Genomic DNA, 12,500 nt, shown 5'->3' with positions numbered 1-12,500 from the left:
GACTCTGGCTGCAGGCGGATGGCTACTATAGCAGGGCCTCTTGGGTTGCGGTCGAGACTTCCACCGTGGGCAACATAGTCCTGGCCCGCGGCTGGCAGACATTCGCCCGTGCGCGCGGCCTGGGCAGGTGGGGCACCCTCCACTTCAGGTACGATGGTGGGTCGAACCTTTATGTGAGGGTGTTTGGGGAAGATGGTCGTTGCACCAGGTGCTGCCCCGAGGCGAACGACGGTGAGGAGGTACTCGGCCTTGGGGACAGTCGCGACGAGGACGAGGCGAGCCCGCCCTCGTCGGCGATCATGTCTAGTCTAGCTATGGCGGCTCTTCCTCCGGCTACAGCTCCAGCAGTGGCGGCTATGCCCAGCTGCCATGCCGCCGCACCCGTTTTGAAGGCGGCAGTGGGTCATCTCATCGCCGCACCTCCGTGAATTTTGAGGAAGGATCTGGCTAGGCTCGGGGTAGTGCTAGGTGCCTGTCCTCACGGATCGCTGCAGTGCTACTTTTGTTTTGCTCTTTACCTTCATCAAGAATGAAACCAACATGGGCCTAGGGGGGCGTGTATCGAACTATGGTTCCTTGGTTATATCAGTATGCGTGATGTGTCGTTATTTTGCGCAAAGATAACTTAACATGGTATACTCAGGACGTCCTCTTCCTCGCGAAGCGTCTATTTCCTCGCATTCATCTTGCCTTGGTGGCCTGCATTCGCTCAGGACTACGAAAAACTCGTTAGGAAGTGTGTTAAAAGATTTGCCGTTCATCCTAGCCCTGTCCTGACGCTTTGTGTCGCGGTACCCGACGGGCACGGACTAGGAGAGGTGCGCCAGCTTTTGGGCTCGAACGAGGGTGGCTTGCGAGAAGGCAGAAAGGAGAAAAAAATGCTCGTGAGGGCACCTGCCTAGTCCCCTCGCGAGGCATGCGAGAGAGAGAACACGAGCAAATTCGAGCCGGAAAAATGTAGTGAGAGGCGAGGGAATCAAATCGGCAAGGAACGCCAAGGGCAAACTTTGATTGAGGAAAAGCGAGTCAACTACGGAAAGCAAATGAAAAGCCGCGTCCGGCACCTAATCTAGTCTTCAAGTCTTCTCACCAGCGCAGAGCTAAGTGTTGTCCACTAGGCGTGGGAGGGAGCCCCAGAGCCTGAGGCCGGCGCTCCTGAGACTCCGGGCATGTACAACCCCACTCATTATTACGTGAGAATGTCACGGGCGGCGATTCTTCACAGGCACCGGGCCTTCTTCACAGGCTCTGGGCCTATCTTCTCAGGCTCTGGGCCTTGCTTCTCAGGCTCTAGGCCTTGCTTCATGGATAGAACTTCAGGAGGTGCTGGATGTTCCAGGCGTTCTGGATAGGTATCCCGTCCTGCGTCTCCAGCCACGCTGCACCCGACATCGAGACATGGATGACCTTGAACGGGCCCTCCCACATGGGCAAAAGCTTGTGCAGCCCTTCCCTGGAGAGGACCCGCCTCAGGACGAGGTCGCCCACCTCGAGCGTCCTAGAGCGGATGTTGCGGCAGTGGTATCGCCGCAGCGCTTGTTGGTACCTTGCTGCCCTCAACGCGGCTTCACGACGATGTTCCTCCCCCAGCACGAGATCCATCCCTCGCATGGCGTCCTGCTGCGTTTCATCGAACGCTAGGACCTGTGCGGAGCGATGTTTGACCTCGTGAGGAAGGACTGCTTCAGCTCCGTAGACGAGGAATAATGGAGTCTCACCCATTGGCTTGGTGGCGGTGGTTCGGATGGAACACATCACGAACTGGAGCTCGTCGTGCCAGGCCTGCCGCAGGCCTCCAGCTTCTTCTTGAAGGTCCCGGTCTTGAGGCCCCTTAGGACCTCTGCGTTAGCGCGCTCGGCCTGACCGTTACTCCTGGGGTGGGCCACCGAAGCGTAGCAGATCTGCATTCCAAGGTTAGCACAGTAGGTTTTGAAGAGGTTGCTAGTAAATTGCGAACCGTTATATGTGATGATGCGGTTGGGGACCCCGAAGCAGCTCACGAGGCCCTTGATGAACTTGACAGCAGAGCTGGCTGGAATGGTACGGATGGCTTCCACTTCCGCCCACTTGGTGAACTTGTCGATGGCGACATAGAGATAACGGTAGCCCCCTGGAGCCCGGGGAAACGGGCCTAGGATGTCCAGCCCCCAGACCACAAACGGCCATGTGAGCAAGATGGTTTGGAGGCCCTGAGCAGGCTGATGGATTTGCTTGGCGTGGAATTGGCAAGCTTCACAGGACTTCACCAGCTCGGCTGCGTCGTTGAGTGTTGTAGGCCAATAGAACCCATTGCGGAACACCTTGTCGACGAGGGTCCGTGACGACGAGTGATGTCCGCAGTCACCGCCGTGTATGTCAATCAGCAACTCCCTTCCTTGATTGCTGGACATGCAGTGCAGCGTGACATCGTTTGATCGTTTCCTATATAACTCACCGTCTTGGATATAGTATGCCGTGGCCTGCTGGGCCACGCGCTCCGCGTCCTCTTCCTTCTCCGGCAGCGTCCCGTGCATCAGGTACTCCTTGAATTCCTTGATCCATCACTCCTCTTGGGGCTCGAGCGCCAAGAGCAGCCGAGCTCCTAAGGTCGGGCCATAGGTTGGGGCTCCCGTGGTCGGGGGCTGTGGGAGTTCCTCTTGAGGCTGCGTCATGCTTGAAGGAGGTGGCGAAGCTGATGGCTTGAAGAGCCGCTCTTCGAAGACACCGGGCTCTTGTGCTCGCCGCTTGGATGCTCTCCTGGCGATGTCATCGGCTTCCTTGTTGGTGCCCCGGGGCACGTGCTGTAGCTCCAGGCCCGAGAACGGCTTTTCCATCTTGCGCACCTCCGCGAGGTAGGCCTACATGTGTTCATCCTTCGGCTCGTACACCTTGTTGGAAAAGTTGACGAGGAGCTGCGAGTCGCCTTTGACGGTGAGGCGCTTCACCCCTAGAGCCGCCACAGCCCTCAGGCCAGCTATGAGGCCTTCGTATTCTGCGATGTTGTTGGAGACCTTCTCGCCATGCTAAAAACAGAGTTGTACGACGTAGTAGAGCTTGTCGTGAGTGGGCGAGATGAGCACCGCTCCAGCCCCCGCGCCCTGATGCGCGAAGGCGCCATCGAAATACATGACCCAGCCGTCTGGTGCCTTGCTTCCTAGGGAGGTGGACCGATCTTCTCCTTCCTCAAGAGCCGGGGCATCTGTCCATTCAGCCACAAAATCGGCGAGCGCGGCTCCCTTGATGACCCAGGTAGTGCTGAATTCCAACTGGAATGCTTGCAACTCGATGTTCCACTCAGCAACCCTTCCGGCTGAGTTAGGGCTCCTGAGCACCCTCTCCAATGGGTAGGCTGAGACGACCTTGATGGGGTGGCCCTGGAAGTAGTGCCCCAGCTTCCGCGAGGCCACCAAGAGTGCGAGCAGGAGCTTTTGCGGCATGGGGTAGCGTGCCCTCGCGTCCTGCAGTACGGTGCTGATGAAGTACACCGGGTGCTCGACGAGGGCTGGCACACTATCGAGGCTCGGGTCCCACGGAGATTTTGGCATATCCTGAGGTGGTGGGTTTTCTGAGACCTGACCGTCCTCAGGAGCTTCTACGATGTTGCCCTATTGAGCTTGGTCTTCCACCGCTGATGGCTCTGCCGCGCCTTCCCGACCCCACGCTGCATCAGCTCTGGCTTGGCGCGGCACACCCTTGTCTTGGCGCTCCTCCCGAACTTCTACCAGCGCCGCGCTGGCGGAGTACGGGGTGGCGGCGAGATAGAGCACCAGAGGCTCGAGAGGCCGCGGTGCCACCATCACCGGGGGCTAGTGAGGTACTTCTTGAGGTCTTGGAAGGCCCGGTCGGCCTCCGGGGTCCACTCGAACGGGCCCTTCTTCTGCATGAGCTTAAAGAAGGGTAAGGCGCGCTCACCTAGATTGGAGATGAAACGTCCTAACGCGGTCACCCGCCCTGCTAGCTGTTGCATTTCCTTGAGGGTCTGCGGTGGGCTCATGTCTTCGATGGCCTTGATATTCTCCGGGTTCGCCTCGATCCCTCTATGGGATACGAGGAACCCCAGTAGCTTGCCGGAGGGGACGCCAAACACGCACTTCTCCGGGTTAAGCCTCAAGTTCACTTGGCGCAAGCTCTCGAAGTTCTCCTCCAGGTCTTGAATCAACGTCCTCGCCTCGCGAGATTTGACCACTATGTCATCAATGTAGGCCTCTGTGTTTCTGCCGAGCTGCCGCCCCAAGGCGATTTGCATCAACCGTTGAAAGGTTGCGTCCGCGTTGCGCAGCCCGAAGGGCATGCAGGTATAGCAGTACACCCTGCATGGTGTCAGGAAGGCTGTCTTCTCCACATCCTCCACCGCCATCTTGATTTGGTGGTGTCCTGAGAATGCATCCAGGAAACATAGCAAGTCGCACTCGGTGGTGGAGTCGACGATTTGGTCGATGCGTGGAAGCGGGAACAGATCATGGGGGCACGCTTTGTTAAGGTTGGTGAAGTCGACGCACATCCGTTCCTTCCCGCCTTTCTTCGGTACTATGAAGGGGTTCGCCAGCCATTCGGGGGATCAAACTTCTCAGATGGTACCTGCCGCATCTAGCTTGCACGTCTCTTGGACGATGAAGGCCTGCTTCTCAGTGGACTGCCGTCTTGCTCGCTGCTTCACGGGGCGTACGTTGGGGCACACCCTTAGATGATGCTGGATTACCTCTCTCGGGACCCCTACCAGCTGATTGGACTCCCACGTGAATATCTCCTTTCTCGCGTGCAAGAACCTCACCAGAGCTTCTTCTTGTCCCGGGTCAAGGCCGGTTCCTATGGTGAAGGTGGATCTTGAAGACCCGCCCTCGTCGACCGGCACCTGCTTGGTCTCTACCTTGCTCTGAGTGAATAGCTGCTTCTTCTTGGTGGGCGCGGTTTCCTTGGCCTCGGGCGTACCGACGCCGGTCGGCTGTGCTGCTGCCGCAGTCTTGAAGGCGAGCCTGAGCGTCACCATGGCCTCCTTAGTATCCCCCTTCATGGTGAGGACGCCTTTGCTCCCTGGCATCTTCATGAGGTTGTAGGCCGGGTGAGTTGCCGCCATGAACTGAGCGAGAGCCGGGTACCTGAGGATGGCATTGTACGGGAGACCGATGCGGGCGATGTCAAAGTCCACTAGCTCAGTGCGATAGTTGTCTCGCGTGCCAAAGGTGACGGGGAGGCGGATCTGCCTCAGAGAGTGGGCAGCTCCACCACCCACTCCAATGAAGGGCTTGCTGAGGCCGAGCCGTTCGAGCGGCACATGAAGAAGGCTGAAGGCTTCTACGGAGGGCAAGTTGAGGCCGGCGCCGCCGTCGATGAGGGTCTTGGTGACGTCCATGTTGCAGACAGTGGGCGTGTAGAGCATCAGGAGCATCCCGGAGCTGGCGGTGGAGCCAGGGTGGTCTTCCGAGCCGAGGGTGAGGTTGGCCTCCGGCGCAGCCCAGCCCGACGGAGCCCCTCGGCGCTTGAAGGCTTCCCCAATCTGACGGGAGAAAGGTTTGACGTGGCGATCTGAAGGCGGTGCTTGGGAGCCACCCAGTAGTGCCGCGACTGCGTCGTGCACCGGCACTGCGTAGAGCACGGTGAAGAGGTTGCGGAGTTCCCCCCAGGATGCCACCATGCATCCCGGGAGGTTGAGAAGCCAGGCGCGCGGCTCGCCGGTGAGGGCCATGGGAAAGTAGTTGGCCATGATCTTGTTGTTGCCTCCAACCTCGAGGACGGCCTCCTCGTACGCCAGCAGGAACGGCACTGGGTCTGCCGCGTCGTCGTAACACGGCGGCATCTCCGGCCTGAACTTGGCCGACCGCTGCACTCGCCGCAGAGTGGGGGCCAGGGTACGGTACCCAAACTCCCTGCTACTGGTGTTGGCCGCAGAGGTTGGTGGCGAGGCACCTACCATGGGAGCATAGTGCAGCGGTACAGGGCGCTGGTTGGTGGAGAGAAGCCCCGGCGCACCCCTACCTGGCGCGCCAAATGTCGGATGTGGGGTTCCGGCAAACCCTTAAGGTTCAAACACTGGGGTGCGCGCGAAGTCTTTCCCTCCTACCAATCTACGCCCTAGCACACTAAGATCTCGCGGACGAACTCGACGAACTCGCAACACAGAAAGACACAAGGTTTATACTGGTTCGGGCCACCGTTGTGGTGTAATACCCTACTTCAGTGTGGTGGTGGTGGATTGCCTCTAGGGCTAATGATGAACAGTACAAGGGAAGAACGGCCTCCTGTGGTTGAGGTGTTCTTGAGCTCGGTGAGCTTGTGTGTGTGAGGATGGTCTGAATGATCCATCCCTTGCTAGGGTGGTGGCTAGTCCTATTTATATTGGCCCTAGTCCTCTTCCCAAATATCGAGCGGGAAGGGAGCCAACAATGGCGGGCCAATTTGAAGGGGGACAGCTAGTACAAGCTATCCTGACAAACGTGGTCTTCGCCTGCGAAAAGCTCTATGGTGACGCCGTCCTGGGCTCCACGATGACCTCCGTCTTGCCGTCCTCCTGGTCTTGGTTTTGTTGCACCAATATAGCAACCATTGCCTGATGCCTCGGTACTCTTTGCCTGCGCTGGCCTCCTTTGCACCAAAGAGGAAACAAGGACGCTGCGCGCGCTGGCGCTCACCTGGTGTCGTGCGTCATGGCTCACGTCACGAGGGTCTCGTGAGGTTTACCCTGCCTTGATATCTCCGCTCCTCGTGAGCCTGCTTGGCTAGGCCACTCCGGAGAAGGCCTTTCGTCCTCCGCCTCACGAGGGTCTTGGATGATTTGTTGGTGAAGATGGGTCGTACGACCTGCAGGCTCGGCCACGCCGCGGGCTGCAGGTAGGCAAGTCTGGGGACCCCCGTTCCCAGGACGCCGACAAAGGCAAGTTTAAATGAGGCCGGAACAACAAACAACAATTTCAGAAAATCCTCATATGCTTTTAGTAATTTAATGCAAACAACAATTTTAAACATTTTAAATGTTGTTATCATGATGCGGATGACAAATGTATGTTTCATGCAATTTTTGTTAAAAGTTGACATGAGCATTATGAAGCATTTGTCATCGTGGCGGAAACAAAAGGGGTGCCACGACAACGATAATGGGAATTATGCCACGACAACATTCCGGGTTCCGGTAACTGGATTGAGATGCCAGTGCAAAAGAAAATGTGACGGGAGCGTGTCATGCGATGAAAGGTGGGGTGCTCCCAGTTACCGTGTTCCCACGGGTTGACGGCGGTGCCAAGCGAGGGAAACAACTAACATTCATGGGAGGATACAACATCCAAACATGCATCTCATACAACAGATGCATTCGTTCATGGGCGGTCGTCTCGGGGTTATACCTTCGAAGCGTGCAAACGGAACGGTTCGGGTTCGGTGCAAAGTAGATGAAGTAGACATTCTCGGGACGTTCGTAGTGGAAGTAGTCATTCATGTTCGGGAAGCGATAGAGGTACGGATCTTCAACAACAGTCGTCGTTCACGCTCCAAGGTCGTCGGTAGAGGTTCTCGCAATCTCGGTGACGATAATGGAACATGTTTTCGTAGATGTTTGAGTCATCGATAGCGGTACTTGGTGATTCCTGAAACGGTCTTGGCATCTTCATGCATAGGAGTACTTGGCGGTTCCATGTAGTTGAACTTGAGGGGCATCGACATCGTGGTACTTGGCGAAGGTAGTGATACTTGGGTTCTAGCCGGCCTTGGTGGGTCATCATGTAGTCATACACGTTCCGTAGATGTTCATGTCATCGTAGCCGTTCGGGTCTTGGATGTTGGAATTTTGCTAGTAGGCCTTTGGCCCAAAGCCCAACTAAAATTCTGAAATTCTCTTGGCCCATTCATGCACACATGTGAGTGGAGTGAGTGAGGCTAAAGTTTAGTCCCACCCCGGAAGTTGAGAGAGAGTTGCACCTCTTTATAAGGTGAGCTCTTCTACCACTTGTATGAGCATGAGAAGAGGAGACCTACACGCGCGCTCCTCCTCCTCGCTCGCCTCGCCACGCCACGCCACGCCTCGCCTCGTCACGACGCGCCGCGGGTTGCGGGATTGAGCCGAGCCGAGGACAGAGCTATGCACGTTGTCTATATTTTCGCTGCATGGGAAAATTAATGAGTCATTAATTAATAATTAACGGATGCGTTAATTACTGAACCGTTTCCGATTCTTTTGGATCGTGACAACTCGGACGTGGGGTTTACTCCCACGACCTACCCGGCCCGCACTATATAGTCAGGCAGACGTCTACCCTATCCGCCGCCACTTCGTATGGTTTCTCACCACCGTTCCAGATCATTGCGCCGCCAAGCAAGTCTTCTCCATCCCTCCTTCCGGCGTGCACCGCGAGAAGGGACAGCAGGCCTCCGGAACCCCGCCTCTCGTGATCCTGTACGGGAGAGGGGCGATCAGGTTTTTGGGGAGCGCACTTGCGCGACTGCTGGCAGCGATGACTTCGCGAACGACGACTTCTTCCCCGACCTCGGCAACCTCGTCCTCGACAACATGGGTGACAACGTCAACACCGGCGGTGCTGCACCCGCTGCACCGTATGTGATTCTATCCTTCCTGTTCGAGATCGTGGTAGAATTCATGCTTCTAGTATGTGCCCTAGATGTGATATGTTCATCTGCTATGCTAGTTCGCATGATTAGTTTAATCTCTGCTGCTGTGGTCATGATTTATCTTCCGTTTATTCGGATTAAATCTCGTACTAATTTGCTCATATTTCCAACAATCCAAAAACCTGATTATAGGCAATTTACTCCGAGTGGTTTTGCTACGCATCTGAAGCCGCTTGCCTTTAAGGGGGCGCAATATAAGAGGTGGCGCATGATAGCAGTCTACTGGTTTTAGACCATGGGCTGCTATGATGCCACCAAGGGCAAGCCTGAGGGTGATCTTAATCCAGCACAGCTGGAAGCTTTTGAGAAGATCGATACCCTCTTTAAAGGCGCTCTTCTGAGTGTTCTTGATGACTCCATTGTGGATTCGTATATGTCGTTTGACAACGGCAAGGACATGTGGGCTGCGCTCGAGGCCAAGTTTGGTGCCTCGGACGCCGGCAGCGAGTTGTACGTCATGGAGCAATTCTATGACTACAAGATGACTGATGAGCGCCCTGTTGTACAGCAGGCTCATGAGATACAGTCGCTCGCAAAAGAACTTGAGTACTTCAAGTGTGTGTTGCCGGACAAATTTGTTGTCGGAGGCATCATTGCCAAGCTTCCACCTTCGTGGAACAATTTTTCTACTTCCCTGAAACACAAGAGACATGAGTTTTCCGTTGCAGATCTCATTGGTACTCTTGATGTTGAAGAGAAGGCGAGAGCAAAGGACACATGTGCTCGAGTTGCTGAGGGAGGTTCTAGTGCCCACATGGTACAGAAGAAGAACTCCCAGCCCAACAAGTTCAAACACAATAAGAACAAAACTCAGGGCAAAGGCAAGTTTGATACAAAGAACAAGCCATCACATTCTACCAACTTCAAGAAGAATTCTCATAAGAAGGGGAAGGGACTATGCCATGTCTGCGGTGATCCTAATCACTGGGCTCCGAAGTGTCCTAACCGCTTTGAGGAGCGCGAACATGAGAAGAGCGGCAAGTCTGCTAATGTTGTCATCGGTGATACTGATATGAAGGAATCAGGGTACGGTATTTTTCCTACCATCCTTTCAGTATTTCAATCCCCTGATTGGTTAATTGACACCGGTGCCAATGTACATGTTTGTGCTGACGCCTCCATGTTTTCTTCTTACCAGGCAATAGGGACTTCACCCGTGCTGATGGGGAACGGGTCACATGCCATCGTTCGAGGTGTTGGTACGGTCGATCTGAAGTTTACTTCGGGGAAGACTGTGCGTCTGAAGAACGTTCATCATGTACCGTCCATCAATAAAAATCTCGTTAGCGGTTCCCGTTTATGTCGAGATGGTTTTAAGTTGGTTTTCAAATCCAATAAAGTTGTAATCTCTAAGTGTGGACAATTTGTTGGAAAAGGCTATGAGTGCGGAGGCTTGTTCCGCCTCTTTGTCAGATATTTGCACTAAAGTTATTAATAATGTTTGCCACAATAATGAGTCTGATATTTGGCATTCACGACTCTGTCATATTAACTTTGGTTGCATGACGCGGTTAGCCAATATCAATTTAATTCCGAAAATCTCTACTGTCAAAGGCTCCATGTGCCAAGTATGTGTGCAAGCTAAGCAACCTCGCAAGTCCCATAAGACTGCAGAGGCAAGAGACTTGGCGCCACTTGAGCTTATACATTCTGATCTTTGTGAGATGAATGGCGTGTTGACAAAAGGTGGAAAGAGATACTTCATGACGTTGATTGATGACTCCACTAGATATTGTTATGTGTATCTTCTGAAATCAAAAGATGAGGCTTTGACTTTCTTTAAAAACTATAAAGCTGAGGTAGAGAACCAACTTGATCGAAAAATTAAACGGCTTAGGTCCGATCGTGGTGGAGAGTATTTTTCCAATGAATTTGATCTGTTTTGTGCGGAACATGGTATAATCCATGAGAGGACGCCTCCCTACTCACCCCAGTCAAATGGGGTAGCCGAAAGAAAGAACCGAACTCTAACTGATATGGTTAACACCATGTTAGACACTTCGGGTCTATCCAAGGAATGGTGGGGGGAGGCGCTAATGACTGCATGTCATGTCCTAAACCGAGTTCCCACAAAGCATAATACCATGACTCCATTTGAGGAATGGGAAAGGAAAAGGTTGAAACTCTCTTACCTACATACTTGGGGTTGTTTGGCGAAAGTCAATATACCAATTCCCAAGAAGCGCAAGCTTGGACCAAAAACCATGGATTGTGTTCTTCTGGGCTATGCTTTTCATAGCATCGGCTATAGATTTTTGATAATAAAATCTGAGGTATCCGACATGCATGTTGGTACGATTATGGAATCAAATGATGCAACTTTCTTTGAGGACATATTTCCTATGAAGGATATGTCGAGTTCATCAAATCAGGAGATACCTACTCCATCTAGTGAGGAATTCACTATAATTCCTGAACCCACCATTGCGATGGAACACGTTGAGAATCCTGTTGAGGGTAACAATGGAACTCCTATGAGGAGTAAGAGAAAGAGGACTGCAAAGTCTTTTGGTGATGATTTCATTGTGTACCTCGTGGATGACACACCCAGGACTATTTCAGAAGCCTATGCATCTCCCGATGCTGACTACTGGAAGGAAGCTGTACATAGCGAGATGGATTCCATCTTAGCTAACGGTACCTGGGAGATCACTGATCGTCCTTATGGGTGCAAACCTGTAGGATGTAAGTGGGTGTTCAAGAAGAAGCTTAGACCTGATGGTACGATTGAAAAGTACAAGGCACGGCTTGTGGCCAAGGGTTATACCCAGAAAGAAGGTGAAGACTTCTTTGATACTTACTCACCCGTGGCTAGACTGACCACAATTCGGGTGCTACTATCACTGGCTGCCTCACATGGTCTTCTCGTTCATCAAATGGACGTTAAGACGGCTTTCCTCAATGGAGAGTTGAAGGAGGAAATTTACATGGATCAGCCAGATGGTTTTGTAGTACCTGGTCAAGAAGGAAAGGTGTGCAAGTTATTAAAGTCTTTATATGGCCTTAAACAAGCTCCTAAGGAGTGGCATGAGAAGTTCAAAAGAACATTAACTGCTGCAGGCTTTGTAGTAAACGATGCTGACAAGTGCGTGTACTATCGCTATGGTGGGGGCGAAGGAGTTATTCTTTGTCTGTATGTCGACGACATATTGATCTTTGGAACCAAACTTGATTTAATCAAGGAGGTTAAGGATTTCTTATCTCGCTGTTTTGAGATGAAGGATCTAGGAGTTGCTGATGTTATCTTAAACATCAAGCTGTTGAGAGATGAGAATGGTGGGATCACACTGCTTCAGTCTCATTATGCGGAAAAGGTCTTGAGTCGTTTTGGGTATAGCGACTGCACGGCTTCTCCAACTCCATATGATGCTAGTGTGTTGCTTCGAAAGAATCGACGGATTGCTAGAGATCAACTGAGGTATTCTCAGATTATTGGCTTGCTTATGTATTTGGCGAGTGCCACGAGGCCTGACATCTCTTTTGTTGTGAGCAAGCTGAGTCGGTTTGTGTCAAAACTAGGAGATGATCATTGGCATGCGCTTGAGAGAGTTATGCGCTATTTGAAAGGCACCGCGAGCTATGGGATTCACTACACCGGGTATCCAAGGGTACTGGAGGGTTATAGTGACTCAAACTGGATATCTAATGCTGATGAGATTAAGGCCACAAGTGGTTATGTTTTTTCACTTGGTGGTGGCGCTGTTTCCTGGAAGTCTTGCAAGCAGACCATCTTAACGAGGTCAACTATGGAAGCAGAACTCACAGCACTAGACACTGCCACTGTTGAAGCAGAGTGGCTTCGTGAACTCTTGATGGACTTACCTATGGTTGAAAAACCAATACCCCCTATCCTGATGAACTGTGATAATCAAACTGTGATCGTCAAGATAAATAGTTCTATGGACAAT

This window comes from Triticum dicoccoides, chromosome 3A (assembly GCF_002162155.2).
Source record: "Triticum dicoccoides isolate Atlit2015 ecotype Zavitan chromosome 3A, WEW_v2.0, whole genome shotgun sequence".
NCBI classification, from domain to species: domain Eukaryota; kingdom Viridiplantae; phylum Streptophyta; class Magnoliopsida; order Poales; family Poaceae; genus Triticum; species Triticum dicoccoides.
This window is presented reverse-complemented; position numbering follows the sequence as displayed.